We start from the raw sequence: 9,729 nt of genomic DNA, 5'->3' as shown, positions 1-9,729 counted from the left end.
CAGGCCTCTCTGAGAAAGACTTGCCTGAAGCCAATCAGTTTTATTAACAGTTCTTTAGGAAGAATGTCTTAATCCAGGAGAAACATCTTTGCTAGAAAATTTGAAAATCTGAAAATTAGAGTTCTAGTATCTCCCTCCCCTGGGCGCAGAGACACCTAATTGGGGGAATAAGAGTAATGCGGTTCTTAGGAGGTGTTAATTATTATAGGAGAAGGATTTGTCACCAGGCCTCTTCATTTACTGTAGCTGGGAAAAAATGTTCCTCAAGATTCTCTATCTCCCTGTGCTCTGCAACCATCTATGTACCATGTCTGCTTGACATGGATATTATCCTAGGGAAGGATGTACCCTGGACAGGGGTCACAGACATTACTGCTACCAAAGTAAAGACATATCCCACTGTAAATTAGGCAACTGAAACTCTGAGATTTGTTACTATCAGTCTTCCTGCATCATTGTTGTGAGGGGCAATTGAGACACTCTAGTATCTAGCCTGCAGAATAAATGATAAACTCATTTTCAATCACTTGAAGGAAGTAAGAAAATGATAACTGTAGCAATTCAAGTGAGAAAGGAAAACAGAGACCTCTTAAATTGTGGAGACTGAGGCTTTCAGAAATCTGAAGTAGTTACATTATTTTATCTGACAAGTATATTTTGTAGTTTCATCATTTTAGAGAGAAATATAAACTTCTTAGGTGTCTAGGGCACACTTTTTTTTTTCAATTAGATTTTGATGAATAAACTTTCCTAGCATCTAGAACTCATTAACATTTTAAAGGGTATTCTTACCCTCCTTGCCTTAAGCCCTAAAAAGAACTGAAGACAAGTTAGGGCAGTTTCAAATAAAACAAAGAAGGGCGGAGACTGAATGTTACAACTGCAAAATATAATTTTCTGGTAGGAAAAAAGTTGACAATTCAATGTCTGGCACATAGTGCTTGCTAAATGTTTGTTGAATGAATGAGCAATGAACAAATGAATAAACTGATGAATGAATGAATGACGTGAAATAAAATAAATGAATGGGTCTATTTAGGATAGTCACTCTGTCTACTTGTTGTTTCCTGTCTGGTTGGTTATTTGCTAGACGACAATTCACAAATACTGTTTGTCAAAGTACCAAAATTTGTATTGTTAAGGAATTTGGGAAAATTTGTAGTCATTCAAAACTATTCATCAAGTACCAGTTTTGCTGCATTTAAAATATAGTTGAGAAGCCATGCCTGCTTTATCTAAAGGTGTTGGGTCAACAGGACAGCAATTACACAATTGGTTGGCAATTATACAGTAGAATAAAGTGTTGGTGTTGGTGTCTTGCCCTCCAAAAAATTACTGTTAGAGGAGACCAGACTGTAACTCAATTATATACCACACGCGATTGGTTTTGATATGTTAAAGGATCTTTTTCTGGGGAGGCTAGAGTTTCAGATTTATTCAAAGGCAAACAGGTTTTCCAGCTGAAGACAACAGTTTGAATAAAAACACAGAGATGGGAATTCACAAGGCTAGAAAGGTGGGGCTTTGAGCAACAGGATAAAAAAGACTCGGCAAGAAACCGACAATTTTACCATTACTGGAAAGTGCGAAAGCGGACGAATGCAAAATCCAGAACTCAGTAAGGAAGAAAGTTTGGAATCTGCCACAGGGATATTGCCACACACTCACTGCAGTTCATTAGCCACGAATATAAATAGAATTACGGTTTTCGAAATAAGAGGTCAATATTACATTACGGATGACACCATTGCTTTTTTCTGTGTCACTGATTTTTAAAGAGCAAAAGAGAAAAGAAACTCGAAAACTAGATACAGATAGAAAGCAGAAACCACCGAAAAATATAAACATAACGCATAACCAACCACTTGGGGGCGCAGGACTAAATCACTCTACTTTCCTTTATGAAGGCCGGAAGGCCACAGAGAGGCCGGCTCGTTGGTCTAGGGGTATGATTCTCGCTTAGGGTGCGAGAGGTCCCGGGTTCAAATCCCGGACGAGCCCTCTTTTGCTTTGGTAAACCCCGAATAAATGCAAGCCGGAGTAAAACGCGAAATTGACACTTTTTGTATTTGCATAGTTTACATTCAAATACGATTAAAAGCTGTAATGTGAAAATGTTAAAATTCGTGAACAATGTAGTTCTGTGAAAACCTCGTCCCCACTCCCGCCAATTCCCGGATGGAGCGGGTCCTGGGTTGCCTGTACCATAGTGTGTTTTAGACACTCCCACCCACGTCAGTGAGCGTGCAGTGCCACAGCTGGGCTCGGGGCGTCCGCCGCTGGAGGAAGGCGTCCTCTCGCTCGGAAACACTCATCCCAGACCCCGGAACCCGCTTATGCATGGCGCCCCCTGCTCAAATTTGAAGGCGTTAGAGGGGTGCCCAGGATTCCGCACCAGCCGTCTCTTTTTCAGGGGCGTGTGTTGTAAATGGTGCAAAGCAATTTTAATGCCTCGCCCTCAGACGTACGGTAACCATATATTGTATGAGTTGAGCTCGCCTGGTCTCTTGCATCGAAAAAGTAAACGGGATCAACGTTCGAGCTCAGGGGACCAGAATAGTTTCATTTAAGTCTCTGAAGGAGCTATGTGAGAAAAAAAGAGTTTATTTTTTAATTTGGGGGATGGAGAGTAAAAAGCTCGGGCTCGTCCGGGATTTGAACCCGGGACCTCTCGCACCCGAAGCGAGAATCATACCCCTAGACCAACGAGCCGTTCTCGGCGATGGTGTTCCGGGCATTTCTCTTCAGCCTCGCTTCTCTTCTCACTTCTGACGACCCCAGCCAGCGACCCTTCGCTTACTGCGTGATCCACTCCCTCTCCGAGTCTCGATGCCGGAGCCGACCGCCACGCGGAGGAGCAGCAGCGGGGCACGCGCGTTTGCCGAGCGGGGCCGCTCGGATCACCCCGGAGCCCGGGCTCCACGCTCGCAGTCGCTCCCGGAAGCCGCCTTCCCGACCCAGGAGCACCCAGCGATTCCATCCGCGGGGGCGCCCGGAGCCTGCAGCCGCGAGCTCTGCCACCCCCGGTTCGGACCAGCACCAGTGCACTCGGACGTGCGCCGGCTGGCCCGACCCGGGTCCCCTGGCCCCGCGGACGCTGCCGGCAGGGTGCGTGGGTCGATGAATGACGGCAGGGAGAGCAGGCGAGGTAAGGAGGACACGTGTCCTGGAGGGAGGCCACTCCTCCTCCTACTGTGCTGAGGTCGGAGCGCGGGCTGTTGCTTCTAACGCAGTCTGGCAGTCTGGGGATGGACCCAGGGTGGGTGAGGGTGGGGACGGCGGACTTCTCACCAGGGCAAGTCCCGAGCGATCTATGCTTTGCCTTCCACGTTGAAATTGTTCCTTGGCTGGGGCTCACTGTCCCCTGCCCCAGCCGTATGCCACTCCGACGGGCTTCATTCATTGCTTCCACTCGCCATGGTACCGTGAAAGATGAGGCAAGCACACCCTCTCAAGGGTTTTGGTGTTCGTTGTTCTAATTTCCCAAGCCTGCGTTCCCATCCCTCCAGTTTGTAATGGCTTCATAGTATTCCACAGTGGAGCATAATTTTCTTAATTATTTTTCCACTGTATAAGTGGTGTCCAACGTTTCATCGATATAAATGTTGTTTGATTGACCCATTTGCGTACACACCTATTCCATGTTTTGGATTATTTCCTTGGGACATGCTCCTGGAATTGGCATGGTCAAAGGGGATGAACGCTTCTGTGCTTTGACCACTTGTATGCCTCTTGATGCAATTCCATACCAAGGAGCTTAGCTCGGCGGGCTGGCAAGTAAGACGGAAACGAGCGGAACAAGAGGGCCGGTGGGTCGTGGAGAACTTCGAAACCCATAGTTCCATCTTTTAATTCCACTTACGGGTTTTTGTGGCATCAAAGCTTTTGAGAGTGCTGATAATGTGAAGAGTATTATTAAAGATAAAGGATTTTGATTTGGGGTCAGATGAATGAGAGGGAGAAGATGACATTAGAAAGAGTAGGTCCATTAGTGGATGATTAGAGTAACTCTGGGATGATGTTATTGAAACTGTGAATGGGCTTTTCACTCACTTGTAGTGGGGAATTAGTGACTTTTATAACTAATGTTTGCTTACCACTAAATTCTAGCCCAATTTAGCCTTGTTACCGGACCAGATATGCCAGGTCCTTGGGACTCAGAGTCGTGAAAATGAACGCTGAACCTAGCAATAAATCAAGCAAGGGTTTATTGAGAGCTCGTGTGCAAGGGAGCGCACATGAAAGAGTGTTGCTCCCCGGCGTTTAGTGTTTAGTGTGAGGGGTTTTTTGTTTGTTTTGTTTTTTCTGTTTGTTTGTTTGTTTGTTTGTTTGTTTGTAAAGGCAAAAGAGCTGGATAAAGGAGCTTGGGAAGCAGGGTGAGGTCTCTGGTCTGATGACTGGGGTCTTCATCAGTTGGTCACAAGCCCTTCTATTTTACAGCCTCAGCAGGTGAGGGCTGCTGGTTCTCCTCCTCTGCCAGGGCCTCATTGTTCCCTCGAGGCCTGTACAAGAATGCTCACACAAGGGGGTTAAGCAGCCTTGCGTGATGACATGTTTGTGGGAAGGGGATGTTCTGGCGGTGTCTTTAGGGCTTATCTTTAACCCCTGTCCTCCCTGGTGTTTCCTGGAACAGGATGTGGTCTGTTGCCCCTGGGATCTCTGCTGCATTTCCAACACGTAGACTACGGCAGAGTTCTTGGTGCGGACAACAAAATGGAGTCTCTCCTGTCAGCCCTGTCCTTACTCCTGCCTCAGGCTTAAGTGGTGCAGACTTGTCTCTGACTTGGAATGGTCAGTCGTTGGAAGTGAGAATATACTTTTTATGAGGGTCCATTACTCAAAAGGAACCTTAATGCTAACTTGACTCACAGGGCTGGCCTCATGACCACACGCTGAACCTTGCATGCTGCCTGTGGGGACTATGCACTAATTGATTTGAAGGCTTGTCTTGATAGGTTTGGTTCACCCACTACAAGCCTTGTCCTGCTTTAAGCAAAAACTTGGATCTGATCGAAAATTTCTGTCTTTTTCCAGATTCCGGTCTGATATTCTGTAATAGCTTCAGCATTTTTTACTAAACACGTTTCTATCTGGTTTCCCTCAATGATCCTGTTTCTGAGGTTTATCTCATGCCTCCCTCTGATTTTTGCAATCTTTTCACTGAGTCACCACTAATGAATTCTTGGAGCTGCCTCAGCCCTTTCATTTTTTATTCAGAAGTGTTCATTTGTTTTAACTTTTGAGAGTGCATGAGGTCACTGGGGTGATAGGAATCTAAGAGCTAGATGGTGAAAACACTGGAAGCACCTTTGCTTCCACCAGGGAATCTTATTACCCCTCTGTTTTATGCAGACCTAGTCCTGCTCCAGATGTTATTGGGTTAATAGAAGAGGACAAAAGTGTCTAGTTTTCATAATCAAACTTGTGACTGTTTATGAAGACATGCTTATAAGAGTATGTTACAAAAAAAGGATACAAAATTAGATATAGGAAAATCCCAATTTTGTAACAACCAAGAATTAAAACAAAACAAAACATATGTAATACACTAGAAAACCAGAAGGAAATCCATAAAATATTAACACTAGTTATCTCTGGGTAATGGAATTATGAATAGTTTTTTATTTACTTCTTAAAATTTTTTCTTTTCTTCCAAAAGTTTTCTAAAATAAAGATGAATTGCTTTTAGAATGAGAAAAAATAAGAATAATTAACATTTTTAAACCACAAGGAAACAGGGCTCTTAAAACTGTGTATTTCCTTGTGTTTGGGAGAATGAATAGAGACATAGAACTAGGGGCAATGCAAAGCAGGCCCTTTGGTGCTTTCCCATCCCATCTTCCGCTAGAGGTCATCCATTAGGCTGTTTCTGTCACTTCTGAGCAGCCAGGTGCAGCCATGATGGGGAAGTGCCTGGTACCATCCAGCACCTGGTGGCTTCCTTAGATGGTCAAACAGCAGTGACTAGTGCTGGAGGTCCTATTGCTTGAAGAAGCCATTATTTTCTTAGAGGGGAATGAGTATCTGCCTCTTAGTAGTAAATACACATCCTTTGACCAACCATATAATCATTCTAGGATCTTGTTTCAGGATTGCTGGTAAAAGTGAAGTTCAGTTCATTCATTCTTTGTAGGTTTGCCCAAGTTCAAGTAATTCTCTCAAATTTCTGTGTAAGACTATATCATGAAGAGCCAGAGTCATTACTTACAGGAGTACTCAGGTGGGAATCTTAGCCTGTCTTCTGCATCCTGTTTCCTTCATAGCATATCCCTGGCTGTGCCAGGACCCGGGTATTCCAGCTCCCATGGAGAAGCCCCACAACTTTCCTACATTAGAGGGAAGAATAAGACATCTTTCGACTCCTGTTTTACCCTTTTGGCCTCTTTTTGCTGTGAGGCATATAATACATTCATTATCTCCTCCTCTGAGGAGGAGGGGTCTCAAAGAACCACAGTTTCTTGCCCCATTCGACTGCATTGGGTTTCTCTGGAATTCCCACAGCTCTCCTGGGATTTAAGGGCAAAACTGGAATAATGGTCCCTTCTCAGCATTTATAGTCACTCTGCTCAGGACCATCACTGGTCTCACCATGAGCCTGGGTTACCCTAAGCAAGATTGGGAAGTCAGGAAAGTGTCTCCTGCCCCGAGGTTTTTGTGCACTTTGCTCTTCTTTTATAACCTCCTCTGGAAAGGGTCTCAATAACCAACTCACATCAAGGTGTGAGTGGCAGAGAAGGATTAAAGTATTATCTCTCTCAGGAGTACTTGCACTTAGACTGGGAAGGAAGACTGATGCTAACAGAATCAGTTGCTAATTAGGACATTTCAGGCATCTAGTATCAAATAAAGGTGGTGTTGGACACCAATGACTGTTACAAATGCTTAATCCAGCCTGGCCAGTTAGCTCACTTGGGAGAGCATGGTGCTGGTAACGCCAAGGTCAAGGGTTCAGATCTCCTTACTGGCCAGCTGCCTCGTGCCTCCTCCAAAAAAAACCTTAATCCAACTCCAGCTCTGAAGTCAGTGCAATCATTCATCATTTAATAAGTATTTACTGAGCACCTACCATGCATGAGTCACTGTACACAGTGAAGAATAATACAGACACTGACTATCCTCATGGGTTAGTTATAGTTTAGCTCTGGACACAATAATACATTATTACATAAAATAATAAGACTGATTTTTGGGGGTGGCTTGTGAAACCTAGTCCCATTTTATTTGAGTAGCATTTGAGTTTGGCTCAAGTGCTTTTGACATGTTCATAAGCCACCTGATCATACATCATATAGAGACATTCTGTGCATCCTATTTTTATCCGGTCCATAGAGCACAAAGTTGACTTGAACTTCTTGAGGGTCAAACAAAATTTAATTTTGAAGTAAACAATGGAATAGTGATTTGGTGTTTCAGGTATTGCCCTGTTGGGAACAGCTGTTGTTTATTGCTTACCCAGCATGGCTTCTTTTGGTAACACTGTCTTGATTTCTCTTTGAGGAATCACCTTGCTCCCATTTGAAATCTTTGTAGATTGAATAGCATTGACTCAACTAACCCTAGCTCCAGGAGAGGGTCCGTGATCTCTGAATCTGCTTGGTCTTAGTGATTGGTTGAGGTACGGGCACATGGTCCATACAGGGCCTGTGGAAAACCTCTGCAGGATTTTCCCCAAAGTTATTGGGAAGGAAAAACTTTTTCATTGGGTTTGCAGGCTGAGAAGAGACTGCTTGAGAATATGGCCAACACAGAAGAAAGCAGAGACCAATACCAAGAGAGATTCCTGACACTGCTCGAATGGCTATACTTAGGCCTCTCTGTGGACTTTTCAGTTATATGGTTTAGTATATGGGTAAATGAGAGGGGACATTCGTAGGCAGATATAGTTCAGTTTTTCATCAGCAGTTTGAATTGGGTTCCCGTTATCAGCTGCTGAGTGTGCTCATTCATTCAGCTGTATTAAACGTTTACTTAATCAGAAAAATCGAATCAGAAGATGATGAACTGGTTACGTTTCTGCTCATTCGTTCCTTTATTTGACATACATTTATTGAACATCTAGTCAAGTGGTCACAGGCTAAAATCTGCGTGGCAAACGGGGCTTTGTTTAGGGTGACCTCCACGAGCAGAGTGGAGTTCTCAGGCCCCGTGGGCTTCTCATGGTCACCTGGTTACCGAGTTCCTTATACAGCTGAAGCAGCATCACAGCCCCTTTTAAATATTGGCATATCCCTTCAAAGCCTCCAGGTTTTTTCCTTGCTTCTTCTCTGGAGAAAGGAAAGACACAGTTTGAAATTCAAGCTAGATTACAAGGATAGTGGAAGAATAATTCTGACTTTTCTCTTTAGCTTTGTCACTGTAGAAGCATCAGTGTTTTCTTCCAAGCTTATTAAGGAAGCCTGAAAGAAACAAGGTCTTCCTGGCCTGGTAGTGACTTCGTGCTACCTAAGACACAGGTGGACTTCTTTCATCCCACAGTTAGAAATCCCAGTATCAACCATGCAAGTACAATGGCTAATCATGGTCGCTTCAGGAAAGGAGAGCTATGAGAAGCCAGGCTGCAGCATTAACAGAGAGCGTCCCTGCAACTTCATGAGCCCCTACCAAGAGCCCCCCTCATTATTAACAACCATGGGAATGTGGCCTCCGCTTTTTTGCAAAATAGACCAAATAATGTGACTAACAGAGGACCAGGGGGGATAGAAAGGTATTTTGACACCATCAAGCATGCTCCTGTCACATTCTTGTCATTTTTTTATTGCTCCTTTCTCATCTGCTACTATAATGTTTAGACCCTCTGTTACCATCAGTAGGCTTGGCTGCCCTTTTGTTCTAAACAAATGACCCGAAAGTCCAGAAGTTTGTGCAAGGACTGGAAGCTTTATTCAGTTAACCAGCATCTGGGGGATGACCAGGCTAAAACCATCCTGCCTTCTGATGACTGTTTTGGGGCTTATAAAGGGGAAGAGGCGGGAAGGTGAGGTAAGGGTTTTGTCCTGCAGGCAAAGGGGGAGGCTGGTCATGGGATCAGCAGAGGGTCTGAGTCAGATGCCAGAGGCCCATGATGGACTGGGTGCTTTGGCGTCATGGAGTCTGCAGTTGGTGGACTGGTCAGCTTCAAACCCTTGATGTTATCTCAGGTTGGAGTCCTTATCTCCTAGGGAGAGCTCAAAGACAATAACCTCACTCATGCATCACTGGAACATAAAAATACCTGACGCTTACCTCTAACTAATGTGGGTGCAATTTTCCTTTAAGCAAGAAGGTGGGTTAATAATCAGCTAGGGTGCTTTGCCTTTCTCTTGAAATTCCTTTGTTTGAAGTTGATTAGGAAAGGTAAGAAAACAAGAAAACTTAATTTCAATTCTTAATTTTAGGTGCACAACATCTAAACTAAATCAAAATAAGAGGGAGTAATGGGCGATAAACAAAAGTAAACTTTTGCGAAGGATCCTTTTGGGGCATGATTTCATCCCTGGGCAGTTCAGCCTTATGGTCAGTCTCTCAGTTCCTCAAGGAATTGATGATTATCATTTCTTAAGTTAATGGCTAACTGAAATTTTCTGCTTGGTCTTAGTTACCCCAAAATAGCAGTTCTGTGGCTAAGGTCCCTTTACCCTCCAGAAGAAAAATACAGTTTTATTTTCATATCTATATCCCACACTTTCTGTTCCATGCCTTTCTTAAGTAAGTGAAAGTGGCCTTTTTCATCACACACTCAAAATCATGCAC

The 9,729-nt window shown here is 44.1% G+C and overlaps 3 non-coding genes across 3 annotated transcripts; 2 read left to right on the top strand and 1 right to left on the bottom strand.

Annotated features, from left to right (window-relative positions):
* Positions 1–1,929: 1,929 nt before the first annotated feature.
* On the top strand, positions 1,930–2,001 carry TRNAP-AGG (transfer RNA proline (anticodon AGG)). Its single transcript has one exon. It is a non-coding gene; the product is annotated as a tRNA-Pro (tRNA).
* Positions 2,002–2,640: 639 nt separating this feature from the next.
* On the bottom strand, positions 2,641–2,712 carry TRNAP-CGG (transfer RNA proline (anticodon CGG)). The gene has a single exon. It is a non-coding gene; the product is annotated as a tRNA-Pro (tRNA).
* A 4,182-nt stretch (positions 2,713–6,894) lies between these two features.
* Positions 6,895–6,968, top strand: TRNAT-GGU (transfer RNA threonine (anticodon GGU)). Its single transcript has one exon. It is a non-coding gene; the product is annotated as a tRNA-Thr (tRNA).
* The last annotated feature ends 2,761 nt before the right edge of the window (positions 6,969–9,729 follow it).

This window comes from Cynocephalus volans, chromosome 8 (assembly GCF_027409185.1).
Source record: "Cynocephalus volans isolate mCynVol1 chromosome 8, mCynVol1.pri, whole genome shotgun sequence".
NCBI lineage: Eukaryota > Metazoa > Chordata > Mammalia > Dermoptera > Cynocephalidae > Cynocephalus > Cynocephalus volans.
This window is presented reverse-complemented; position numbering and strand designations above follow the sequence as displayed.